Below are 13592 nucleotides of genomic sequence, written 5' to 3'. Positions count from 1 at the left end.
AGTGTTACGTGTGTATTGGTCGTGTAGTTAGTTATGGTCATTTCTGAATATTATATGAATATTTGGTAAATCATATGGTAACTAGTTTTCTATTTTGATTGCTTATATATGTTGCAATCACGAGTTTTCAATTTTCATATTCTCAGAATAAAATATGAAACATTTGGGTATGTTCCTGATAATTTATGAATAGTATGTGATATTTATATGAATTTTTATAAGGGTTGTGTTATCTGGTTTATTGAATTGACTGGTCATATGTGTTCGGATTTGAGATATTTCAATTTCTATATGATCAGGATAAAATATAGTTTATTTAGATATGTTCATATTGATTTTTGGATTGCTACGTGATTTTATAATCGATTTATGGATTTAATCTCGTTTGATTATTAATTATATTAAATAGTTATTTAGCATTTTAAACCCCGCGGGCGTTCGGGAAAATTTCGCCGTTAGGCTATGTGGACATTCTGAGCATTTTTCGTGTTTTAACTTTTTCAATCCGGAGTACGGTTTGTCCCGTAAATGGTCCCGTACGATTTTGTGAATATTTTTTAAAAGTTAATAATTATCTGGTTGTCTCGAAATACGTGAAGCATGTTCTAGGAATATTCCAAAGCAAATTCAAGGAATATTCTCTTATCTTCTTCTATAAATAGCCTTTTCTATAGTTTTTCGCACGTACAATCATTTCGTCAGTTTCTCTGCACAAATACCGAGAGAAAACGAACGGGTGTTCTTCGTGTTCTTCATAATCAAACGAGGATTTGAAGGCGTTATTGGAATCCGATGGAGGCGTATGAATAGTCAAAATGAAGCTCTCGACGCATAGAATCTATTGTAGTCATCCATATCAGTGCTGAATCGATATGTTTTTGCTAAATAAGCTTTTTAAGTTCGAATTTATATGGGTTGAAATATGAATTTTTGCAAACGTAATTGTTTGATTGTTTTGATGATTCCATGTTGTAGAGCATCTCCTGCCATTCGTTTTCAAATATTATATGTTGAATATCAAGTTCGGAATCATATAGAAAAGTCCGTTTGATTATTTGGTTGTGTTCTTGAGTGTTCTTGTTTAAAATTTAGGGCTTTTCTATTTATTCATTCTGGGCATGTTTGGAGAGTGTAAACAGATAGAGTAAGCGATGGGGAATTGTTTGGTATGTTCGAATTGAATGGGGAAAGTCCGGTGGAGTCGCCGGAGTTCATAGAACTCAACGGCGACGCGATTTTTCGTCGCAAAAATCCGGCCAAACGGCTTGGATTCCGGCTGATTCGTGGGCATGGTAAGGTTCCGGGGGGGCTAGAGAGGTGATCTGGACAAGTTGGTGGAGACCAGAGGTTCGTAACTGTGACAGCCCGAGAATCCGGGGGTCTGGATTCTGACGTCACCACACAAAACCCATTTTTAAACACTTTTGAAAACCTGTATTTTTGAGGAGAAAATAAAAATCAAAGCATTTAAAACTTGAAGACTTTAATAAAAGATTTAAAAGAAAACACTTTAACCCCCTAAAAACAGGATCGCATCCAGGTTACAGTATTGAAATCAGAATCAACCACTATCAATAAACAATATCTTACAATCTCAGATCATCTTCGATAAGAAGAATCACTGTCAATCTATTCCAATTATGACTTACAACTGAATCTCATCAATACAATTCTATCTAGAACCAACCTTGACAATCTCCCTGGACATTCCACTTGTCCTCTGGATATTCTATAACTCTGACTCCTCGCTTAGCCTTAGCCATACTCGCAATCTCAATCAAGCAATTCATCTCTAAGCTTTTCTGAAATGGTAAAAAAAAAAGAATAGCAAGGGTGAGCTACAATGCTCAACAAGTGTATATAAGCAACAATAGTCCTGAAATATTTTATCAGGGTTCACAAGTTCAGGATATGCAATTGAAAACTTCACAATTCTTATCAGCAATTGAAATCAGAATTTCAAACTTACAGAAGAATTGTCGAATTGGATTCATCACATTTTTACTTAAAAACCAAAGGTTAGGCTGCTGATCAGTCACGCACTAACCCCGAACATGGCACACAGCCCTGTTCTCTATACTGGATCCAAGGCACACATTGGCCTATAATTGACCACGAATCTGGTCTGACTGGTCCACATATTTTATAAAAACTAATCCAATTCTAACAATTTAAATCAATAGACAATTTAATCAACAGAACAGAATCATAATCATTATCAATAACAGAAATATTCCAAACCAACTTTTGAGGATCAACATTTCATAAACCACAGTCTGTCTTTTAATAAATCATAGTTCAGGAAATTCCTAACTATTCAGTATCCTCCATTATCGGCTAAGCAACTGAATTTAGCCTGCTAAACCAGCATGACAATGGCGGGTTGAATAATCAAGAAGATCCCAACTCATTCTAGGTTCTAACTATCACTGAGCAACCCATGCTTCAATGACGGTCTGAACTTCGAATTAATTTGTAAAGCTGATATTTTTAAAATCTTGAGGATTGGAAAGAATGGATCAGAATACTTGTAATAGAAAGTGAGAGTATTTGGGTGTTTGGCTTTTCAAAGACTTGAAAGTTGAAAACAATCATGGGTTTCATTCTCAGAAATAAGAGTTTATTTGAGAAGGGTTTCAGTATAAGCAATAACATAGTCTGGACAGAATAATCAGAACATGCAATATATATATGTGAGGAAGTATTTAGGAAAACTTGCCTTAAATCCGCTTCCACACACAGCTTAATCTCATCTTTCCAACTCACAACCTATGCATATCATAGTATCTAGACCATCTCTGGCTATACTTTATTCGCCACACTGCTTCACTTACTCGATTCGTTCCTCATTCGCTTTGGAACACCGTTTGACTTTCTGAACGTCTTCGGTCGTATACGCCTCGTCCAAATCCTTTACGAGAATAAAATACTACCATAATTACTAAATAATCTATTAATTCTTATCTTACTTATCAAACTCGGTATCATAACCTATCGCATATACATATCACTTATATCGATAGCATTTAACACATAATCACATATCACCCTATATAATCTCTATGCACTTATCAGGTATCACTTAACATATAATCATGCTTTGACTTTATCATATAGTCACATCATACTCCATGTAGCATACTACAACTCAATAACCATATAAATCCTATTGAAAATCTGACAGCGTCTTGTCTATTTATAGGACTATCCATCTGTCAGCCTATTTCAACCAACAACCAATCAATCAACTCAAATTCCTGTAATCTACATATTCTTATTCAACATTAATCAAGACAAGATGCTATGTCTCCCAAATCGTTTATCAAATCAAATGGATACGTATTTGATATAATCATCACTATATAGCAAATAGATCACGTATAGTCACATTATGCATTTTCAACAATCTTTATACACATTGGAAACTCAATCATATTGTTACATTATATTAAACTAGAGTTTCTAAGCTTTAACCTCTTTTTCGTTTCACTCGATTCTGAATTACGGATCAAAAGTTATTAACAAAACAGTTTTCTAACTCCCTATACAACTCAACAAATAACCAACCCAATCCAACTCAATAAACCAACAAGTACCGAACCAATTATCAATTAAAACACAATCACACATCAATAACTCACATATCTCAGCCAAACAATGATTCAACTTTAAGTCTAGATGCAAGTCATAGAACAATACATATAATTCTAACTCGACAATTCATAAAGCCCATAAACTGCTGGACAGACACCAAGAGATTTGCATTTTACTAGCATTCGGAAATCTCATTTATAGATACATTAAACAAAAAAAGATAGAGCATTCCAAGATCTTTCTAACCATATATAGTATGCAAAAAGTGATTAAGTAATGAAACGGCAAATCATTAATTAAGTTGACTTCTTAATACAAATCAGCAACTGCCCTCTCAATTTTGCCAACTTATAGCACATTAGATTACATAATTTTCCTAGACAATACAAACAGGAAATGACATACTTGAAATTATCTAATCAACACAAAAAGATTCACCATTTAATCATTTATAAGATTTACACAATGCATCATTTAGTAAAACAGGGCAGTGTAGTATAGTTTTGACATACTTGACTTAATCAATTTCCATAAAATAGAAGCAAGCACCAAATCAAGGAACTCAGAGAATAGAAATCATATAGAACTCGAATAGCTAAGTTACAGAGGTCAAACAAACAAGTTCCAACACATAATTAATTTAGTATAAATTTTGGAAGTTCAACATGGTGCAGAGAAAGCATCACAGCAGGGCTCTAATAACACCGTACACATAAAAATTCATATCTTAATATTTACTAATCCAAATTGATTAATTCCACTTGGCATAGATCCTTGATTCCACATAGCATATAGTCTCAGAGGTTCAGTATTTTAATTCTATTCTATGTTGTACAGACTTTGCATACAAGACACATCAAAATCATAACATATTACTCAGCATCTAATCATGTAGCATATCTCTTAAAAATCTAACATAACTTTAATCTTATTAATCCAATCAACCTAAATCCTTTTGGTACTGATTTTATACCTTAAGAGACATCAATATAAATCAATCCATTCACCAATTAATCTTATATCAGTTTGAAATACACATGTCAAAATAGGGCAGTGCACACATATGTCACATAGCAGAATTTTGTCATCTAGACATAGAGTCACTAATTAATTCATAACTTTTAGCTCATTTAACGAAACTTTGAAATTCTTTTTCGCACTTAATCTAGACTTCAAGGAGCATATAATCACAGGGAAATTAAGCATAGTAATTGAACTTAATAGTCCTAGAACAAAGCTACAAAACAAGACATTACCGCTGCGAAGCTTGACAACAATTGCCTCAATTCTAACACCACAACTCAAATTACACAAAAAAACCCATTTTAAGAACATAACACACAGCTATATATACACCACCACATCACCACCACGGCCCTCCACCAACAGTGTTGTCATCATCTCCAGTCGAAACGAACAGCCACACAAATACATACATACACAAGTATACAGACACTTATGCATATAATCAAGTTTAAGAATCACAATTAATCAAAACGAGAGTTGATTACCTTTGATTGAGTGAAGACGGACAAACCCTAATTTCACTCTCCCCCAATTAATCACACAGCTGCAGGAATGAAAAAGGCAGGGAGGAGGAAAAGAACACTCAGTTGGGGAGAGAACGAGAGGTAGGAGAGACCGAGACTTGAGGTTTCAAAAGTGATGACATTAAGAAAAGGAAAGAAGAAAGGGAGTACAGGCGGTGGAATATAGGGGTACGTGTCACACTCTCATGCTGCTGCGTGTCCTATTTTTTGTAGAACAATCCCTGGCTAATACCCGCAATTAGCTTATTTACAGATACTATTCATAATAAAACATTCCCGAAAAATCACCAAAATAATTTTACAAATCCATGAATATTATAAAACTAATTAAATAAAAGTTTCGGGATTTACAGAGCATTTTCGAAACTTATACAAAATTTAGAGGTTAGATGCTTCAGAAACTAATTAAAAATCCGACCATATAGACATAAGATTCTTAATATTTTATAAACTCCTAAAAATATTTATGATCACCATCAAGCAATTAAAATAAGTTTTCAAATTATCTTTGTATTTTTACAAAAATAATATCCATTTAAGAAGATAATAAATTTTAATAAAGTAATATAATAATATCAAAAGCAGAAATAAATGCACACAGACATAATCGTACACAAATAAATCAATTAAATCTCGTAACAGATAACTGCACGATGAACAGATATTTTCCCCTAACCCCGATGACAAGGAAAATAATTTATACAAATATTTTTGAAAATTATCAAACTGGAATAAAATATTAAATTTTATTCCTCCTTTCTAAGAAAATAACTTTCATAACAATAAACAATTTTTGAAAAATCCGGGTCGTGAAAATATACGAAATCACAGAAGAAGAATGCATAATCTGTTTAAACCTTATAATTCCACATCAAAATTATACTCATACTACACTGATCATTCATCTCATCAGAAAAAAATCAACTAAAACCAATAATAATATTCAAAAATTTATTTCTAAATTAATAAACTAATTCTGAAAATCTGGGATGTTACATTCTACCCTCCTTATAAGGATTCTGTCCTCAGAATCCGCGAAGAGAACTAAAACTTCGTAATATCATTCCCCACCTTTAAATGACCTTGGCATACCTTTTTTTTTTGACTAATATGGCTTATAGCCTTACAATTTGAGTATCTGTTCTAAGATAATCTCGAGGTGAGCCAGAGTCGAACCCAGAACCTGGGCCAACAGAGGATAAACCCTTAACCACTTGGGCTATAAAGAAATAGGAGAATCAATCTTTCACAATTGCAGAATTCATTTCCCAAGAATCAATCCTTGAGATTTAGAATGTGAACAAGATGTTTGCAAAATAGGTCATGTTTAAATAAGAGAGTGACTGAGAGATCAATATGATCAAACGAACTTAGTGTTGCGTGCCCATATTAGACACTACTAAAGGTTGTTAACCTTCTTGTAAGTACAACACACACAAGTGATGGCGTCCCATCCAACTCCTATCACACAGACAGGTATACCTTGTGTCCCCTATACATAGGGTTGTTCATCCCAATCAGATGGAAGTAATACCAAGGAATATCAAAGAATACCAAAGAATATCAAGAGAATCAAGATATATATCAAAGAATCTCAAGAAATATCAAGAAATATCATTGTCTTCTCACAATAACCTTTATCACACACCAAGAATCAATACCAATATCAATAATCAATACCAATGTTTTCTCGTCATTCGAGAAATAGAATATCTCATTTATCAAAACTTTTTGTAGAAAAGGTATCCTAATAAGGACTTAATGATGATGAAAAGAATTAAGATAAGCTTTTGTTGAAGAAAGATATTGCCAAGGTCTTCTCAAATTCCTGCTCTGCTTCCATAAATCGTTGTTCAATGTATGTCCTCTTCTCGACGTTCTCGATAATCGATCATCATTAACTCGTGATAGCCTCGTAAGATTTCCTTGTAGACATTATCATTCGCAATGAAGCAGGTTCATCTTGATAGCAGATGAAATGCCGGTTAGCTTGAAGCGTCGTCGTTAAGACTAACGTTCTATCTCACTCACAATATTACTTCTGATAACTAGACTCAATTCCACCTACTCTCTATCATTCACATCACATCTATCTACAAAATTCTCTTTCTAATTCACAATATCTCATATTCAACATCCATTCTTCTACATTTCAATTCAAACGATAAACCACTTTCAAATATGTAACATGGTCAGAATACTCCAAACCATGCATCTTTATCATTCTTAACTTAATCATTCATTATTAATACTCTTTTGACTAGGTCCGACTCTGACCCTTATCACAATTCACTATCTCAATCAGTCCCCATACTAGAAACCAAGTATCTAGACTTAGGAACCATGATCTATCTAAACATGTACCCTCAACTTAATTAACTATCTAGATTCTATTCCGATTACCTCTCTAGACTATCCCCAGACAGTCTCACAATACCTCTATATGAGGTCACTGAACACTTTTTCTCTATAAAACTTATAACCACAATCTATATTCTAATTTCAATAACTTATAACCTGTTGCTCTGATACCAACTGTGACAGCCCGAGAATCCGGGGGTCTGGATTCTGACGTCACCACACAAAACCCATTTTTAAACACTTTTGAAAACCTGTATTTTTGAGGAGAAAATAAAAATCAAAGCATTTAAAACTTGAAGACTTTAATAAAAGATTTAAAAGAAAACACTTTAACCCCCTAAAAACAGGATCGCATCCAGGTTACAGTATTGAAATCAGAATCAACCACTATCAATAAACAATATCTTACAATCTCAGATCATCTTCGATAAGAAGAATCACTGTCAATCTATTCCAATTATGACTTACAACTGAATCTCATCAATACAATTCTATCTAGAACCAACCTTGACAATCTCCCTGGACATTCCACTTGTCCTCTGGATATTCTATAACTCTGACTCCTCGCTTAGCCTTAGCCATACTCGCAATCTCAATCAAGCAATTCATCTCTAAGCTTTTCTGAAATGGTAAAAAAAAAAGAATAGCAAGGGTGAGCTACAATGCTCAACAAGTGTATATAAGCAACAATAGTCCTGAAATATTTTATCAGGGTTCACAAGTTCAGGATATGCAATTGAAAACTTCACAATTCTTATCAGCAATTGAAATCAGAATTTCAAACTTACAGAAGAATTGTCGAATTGGATTCATCACATTTTTACTTAAAAACCAAAGGTTAGGCTGCTGATCAGTCACGCACTAACCCCGAACATGGCACACAGCCCTGTTCTCTATACTGGATCCAAGGCACACATTGGCCTATAATTGACCACGAATCTGGTCTGACCACGAATCTGGTCCACATATTTTATAAAAACTAATCCAATTCTAACAATTTAAATCAATAGACAATTTAATCAACAGAACAGAATCATAATCATTATCAATAACAGAAATATTCCAAACCAACTTTTGAGGATCAACATTTCATAAACCACAGTCTGTCTTTTAATAAATCATAGTTCAGGAAATTCCTAACTATTCAGTATCCTCCATTATCGGCTAAGCAACTGAATTTAGCCTGCTAAACCAGCATGACAATGGCGGGTTGAATAATCAAGAAGATCCCAACTCATTCTAGGTTCTAACTATCACTGAGCAACCCATGCTTCAATGACGGTCTGAACTTCGAATTAATTTGTAAAGCTGATATTTTTAAAATCTTGAGGATTGGAAAGAATGGATCAGAATACTTGTAATAGAAAGTGAGAGTATTTGGGTGTTTGGCTTTTCAAAGACTTGAAAGTTGAAAACAATCATGGGTTTCATTCTCAGAAATAAGAGTTTATTTGAGAAGGGTTTCAGTATAAGCAATAACATAGTCTGGACAGAATAATCAGAACATGCAATATATATATGTGAGGAAGTATTTAGGAAAACTTGCCTTAAATCCGCTTCCACACACAGCTTAATCTCATCTTTCCAACTCACAACCTATGCATATCATAGTATCTAGACCATCTCTGGCTATACTTTATTCGCCACACTGCTTCACTTACTCGATTCGTTCCTCATTCGCTTTGGAACACCGTTTGACTTTCTGAACGTCTTCGGTCGTATACGCCTCGTCCAAATCCTTTACGAGAATAAAATACTACCATAATTACTAAATAATCTATTAATTCTTATCTTACTTATCAAACTCGGTATCATAACCTATCGCATATACATATCACTTATATCGATAGCATTTAACACATAATCACATATCACCCTATATAATCTCTATGCACTTATCAGGTATCACTTAACATATAATCATGCTTTGACTTTATCATATAGTCACATCATACTCCATGTAGCATACTACAACTCAATAACCATATAAATCCTATTGAAAATCTGACAGCGTCTTGTCTATTTATAGGACTATCCATCTGTCAGCCTATTTCAACCAACAACCAATCAATCAACTCAAATTCCTGTAATCTACATATTCTTATTCAACATTAATCAAGACAAGATGCTATGTCTCCCAAATCGTTTATCAAATCAAATGGATACGTATTTGATATAATCATCACTATATAGCAAATAGATCACGTATAGTCACATTATGCATTTTCAACAATCTTTATACACATTGGAAACTCAATCATATTGTTACATTATATTAAACTAGAGTTTCTAAGCTTTAACCTCTTTTTCGTTTCACTCGATTCTGAATTACGGATCAAAAGTTATTAACAAAACAGTTTTCTAACTCCCTATACAACTCAACAAATAACCAACCCAATCCAACTCAATAAACCAACAAGTACCGAACCAATTATCAATTAAAACACAATCACACATCAATAACTCACATATCTCAGCCAAACAATGATTCAACTTTAAGTCTAGATGCAAGTCATAGAACAATACATATAATTCTAACTCGACAATTCATAAAGCCCATAAACTGCTGGACAGACACCAAGAGATTTGCATTTTACTAGCATTCGGAAATCTCATTTATAGATACATTAAACAAAAAAAGATAGAGCATTCCAAGATCTTTCTAACCATATATAGTATGCAAAAAGTGATTAAGTAATGAAACGGCAAATCATTAATTAAGTTGACTTCTTAATACAAATCAGCAACTGCCCTCTCAATTTTGCCAACTTATAGCACATTAGATTACATAATTTTCCTAGACAATACAAACAGGAAATGACATACTTGAAATTATCTAATCAACACAAAAAGATTCACCATTTAATCATTTATAAGATTTACACAATGCATCATTTAGTAAAACAGGGCAGTGTAGTATAGTTTTGACATACTTGACTTAATCAATTTCCATAAAATAGAAGCAAGCACCAAATCAAGGAACTCAGAGAATAGAAATCATATAGAACTCGAATAGCTAAGTTACAGAGGTCAAACAAACAAGTTCCAACACATAATTAATTTAGTATAAATTTTGGAAGTTCAACATGGTGCAGAGAAAGCATCACAGCAGGGCTCTAATAACACCGTACACATAAAAATTCATATCTTAATATTTACTAATCCAAATTGATTAATTCCACTTGGCATAGATCCTTGATTCCACATAGCATATAGTCTCAGAGGTTCAGTATTTTAATTCTATTCTATGTTGTACAGACTTTGCATACAAGACACATCAAAATCATAACATATTACTCAGCATCTAATCATGTAGCATATCTCTTAAAAATCTAACATAACTTTAATCTTATTAATCCAATCAACCTAAATCCTTTTGGTACTGATTTTATACCTTAAGAGACATCAATATAAATCAATCCATTCACCAATTAATCTTATATCAGTTTGAAATACACATGTCAAAATAGGGCAGTGCACACATATGTCACATAGCAGAATTTTGTCATCTAGACATAGAGTCACTAATTAATTCATAACTTTTAGCTCATTTAACGAAACTTTGAAATTCTTTTTCGCACTTAATCTAGACTTCAAGGAGCATATAATCACAGGGAAATTAAGCATAGTAATTGAACTTAATAGTCCTAGAACAAAGCTACAAAACAGGACATTACCGCTGCGAAGCTTGACAACAATTGCCTCAATTCTAACACCACAACTCAAATTACACAAAAAAACCCATTTTAAGAACATAACACACAGCTATATATACACCACCACATCACCACCACGGCCCTCCACCAACAGTGTTGTCATCATCTCCAGTCGAAACGAACAGCCACACAAATACATACATACACAAGTATACAGACACTTATGCATATAATCAAGTTTAAGAATCACAATTAATCAAAACGAGAGTTGATTACCTTTGATTGAGTGAAGACGGACAAACCCTAATTTCACTCTCCCCCAATTAATCACACAGCTGCAGGAATGAAAAAGGCAGGGAGGAGGAAAAGAACACTCAGTTGGGGAGAGAACGAGAGGTAGGAGAGACCGAGACTTGAGGTTTCAAAAGTGATGACATTAAGAAAAGGAAAGAAGAAAGGGAGTACAGGCGGTGGAATATAGGGGTACGTGTCACACTCTCATGCTGCTGCGTGTCCTATTTTTTGTAGAACAATCCCTGGCTAATACCCGCAATTAGCTTATTTACAGATACTATTCATAATAAAACATTCCCGAAAAATCACCAAAATAATTTTACAAATCCATGAATATTATAAAACTAATTAAATAAAAGTTTCGGGATTTACAGAGCATTTTCGAAACTTATACAAAATTTAGAGGTTAGATGCTTCAGAAACTAATTAAAAATCCGACCATATAGACATAAGATTCTTAATATTTTATAAACTCCTAAAAATATTTATGATCACCATCAAGCAATTAAAATAAGTTTTCAAATTATCTTTGTATTTTTACAAAAATAATATCCATTTAAGAAGATAATAAATTTTAATAAAGTAATATAATAATATCAAAAGCAGAAATAAATGCACACAGACATAATCGTACACAAATAAATCAATTAAATCTCGTAACAGATAACTGCACGATGAACAGATATTTTCCCCTAACCCCGATGACAAGGAAAATAATTTATACAAATATTTTTGAAAATTATCAAACTGGAATAAAATATTAAATTTTATTCCTCCTTTCTAAGAAAATAACTTTCATAACAATAAACAATTTTTGAAAAATCCGGGTCGTGAAAATATACGAAATCACAGAAGAAGAATGCATAATCTGTTTAAACCTTATAATTCCACATCAAAATTATACTCATACTACACAGATCATTCATCTCATCAGAAAAAAATCAACTAAAACCAATAATAATATTCAAAAATTTATTTCTAAATTAATAAACTAATTCTGAAAATCTGGGATGTTACAGTAACGCCGATTCCGGCAAAACCAGTGGTGGCCGGCGGCAAATTGTCGTTTGGCCACCCATCTTTTGAAGATGGTGAAGGTTTGGTACTATAGTTTCAGTTTTGACGATTTAGCCCCTGTAACTTTTAAAAGTTGCACTTTAAACCCTGGCCAAAAACTTTCAAAAGTTTACAAAATAAACCTTTTGATTTAATTTTCTAAAATTCTTTTATTTAATTATTTTAAATTTCAAAAATAGTTTTTAATTATTTCTTTAATCAAAAATAAATCTAAATTAGTTTGTTAATTAATTTTAATTAGTAATTAATTATTTTAATTGGTCAATTAATTTAAATATTAATTGATTAATTAATTTAGTTAATTATTAATTGATTTTAATTGATTAATTAAGTAGATTTAATGGTTCCTTTTGATTTAAAAATTCTGAAAAATAGTTTCGAGCTCTGAATCATTTTTCTAAAATATGTTCGAAGCTCGTTAATTGATTTCAAATGATTTCGGATCCGATCTTGAGCAATCGGACTTGATTACTTATTCAAAAATGAATTCTTTTACCTGTTTTAATTCCGAAAATTGTCTAGACATTCCAGAAAATTCCTGAAAAATCATTTTTAAACCAAGACTTGATTTGACATCAATTGGGATGGGAAGACTTTTGTGAAATATGTTGTCTGCTATTTGTTGACGTGCTATGTGCTGATAGGAGAGTCGAGAAAAGGTTTTGATCATAACTTTTGAACCGTAATTTAGAATCGAGTGAAACGAAAAAGAGGTTAAAGCTTATAAAGTTTAGTTTAATATAATGTAACAATATGGTTGGGTCTCAAATGTGTATACACATTGTTTAAAATGCATAATGTGACTATACGTGATCTATTTGCTATATAATAATGATAACATGAAATACGTGTTCATTTGTGATTTGATAAATGATTTTGGAGACATAGCATCTTGTCTTAATTAATGTTGAATAAGAATATGTGGATTACAGGCATTTGATTTGGTTGATTGGTTGTTGGACAGAATAGGATAACAGGTGGATAGTCTTATAAATAGACGAGACGCTGTCAGATTTGCAATAGGATTTATATGATGATTGAGTTGTAATATGCTATGTGG

At 32.7% G+C, this 13592-nt stretch overlaps 2 long non-coding RNA genes across 4 annotated transcripts; both read right to left on the bottom strand.

Moving 5' to 3' along the window:
• Positions 1-1413: 1413 nt before the first annotated feature.
• Positions 1414-5428, bottom strand: LOC135151958 (uncharacterized). 2 transcript variants are annotated; one of them, XR_010290947.1, is made up of 4 exons: positions 5106-5428; positions 2720-2911; positions 1688-1802; positions 1414-1432 (listed from the first exon to the last, which is right to left on the bottom strand). It is a non-coding gene; the product is annotated as an uncharacterized LOC135151958 (long non-coding RNA). The 2 variants fall into 2 exon arrangements; XR_010290946.1 differs by lacking the exon at positions 1414-1432 and having other exon boundaries at positions 1550-1802; positions 5106-5405.
• A 1555-nt stretch (positions 5429-6983) lies between these two features.
• Positions 6984-11761, bottom strand: LOC135151936 (uncharacterized). 2 transcript variants are annotated; one of them, XR_010290917.1, is made up of 4 exons: positions 11438-11761; positions 9052-9243; positions 8012-8126; positions 6984-7756 (listed from the first exon to the last, which is right to left on the bottom strand). It is a non-coding gene; the product is annotated as an uncharacterized LOC135151936 (long non-coding RNA). The 2 variants fall into 2 exon arrangements; XR_010290916.1 differs by lacking the exon at positions 6984-7756 and having other exon boundaries at positions 7874-8126; positions 11438-11738.
• Between the last annotated feature and the right edge of the window lie 1831 nt (positions 11762-13592).

Source organism: Daucus carota, chromosome 4 (genome assembly GCF_001625215.2).
Source record: "Daucus carota subsp. sativus chromosome 4, DH1 v3.0, whole genome shotgun sequence".
NCBI classification, from domain to species: Eukaryota; Viridiplantae; Streptophyta; class Magnoliopsida; order Apiales; family Apiaceae; genus Daucus; species Daucus carota.
Note: the sequence above shows the minus strand (reverse complement) of the source record. Positions and strands in the feature narration are given on the sequence as shown.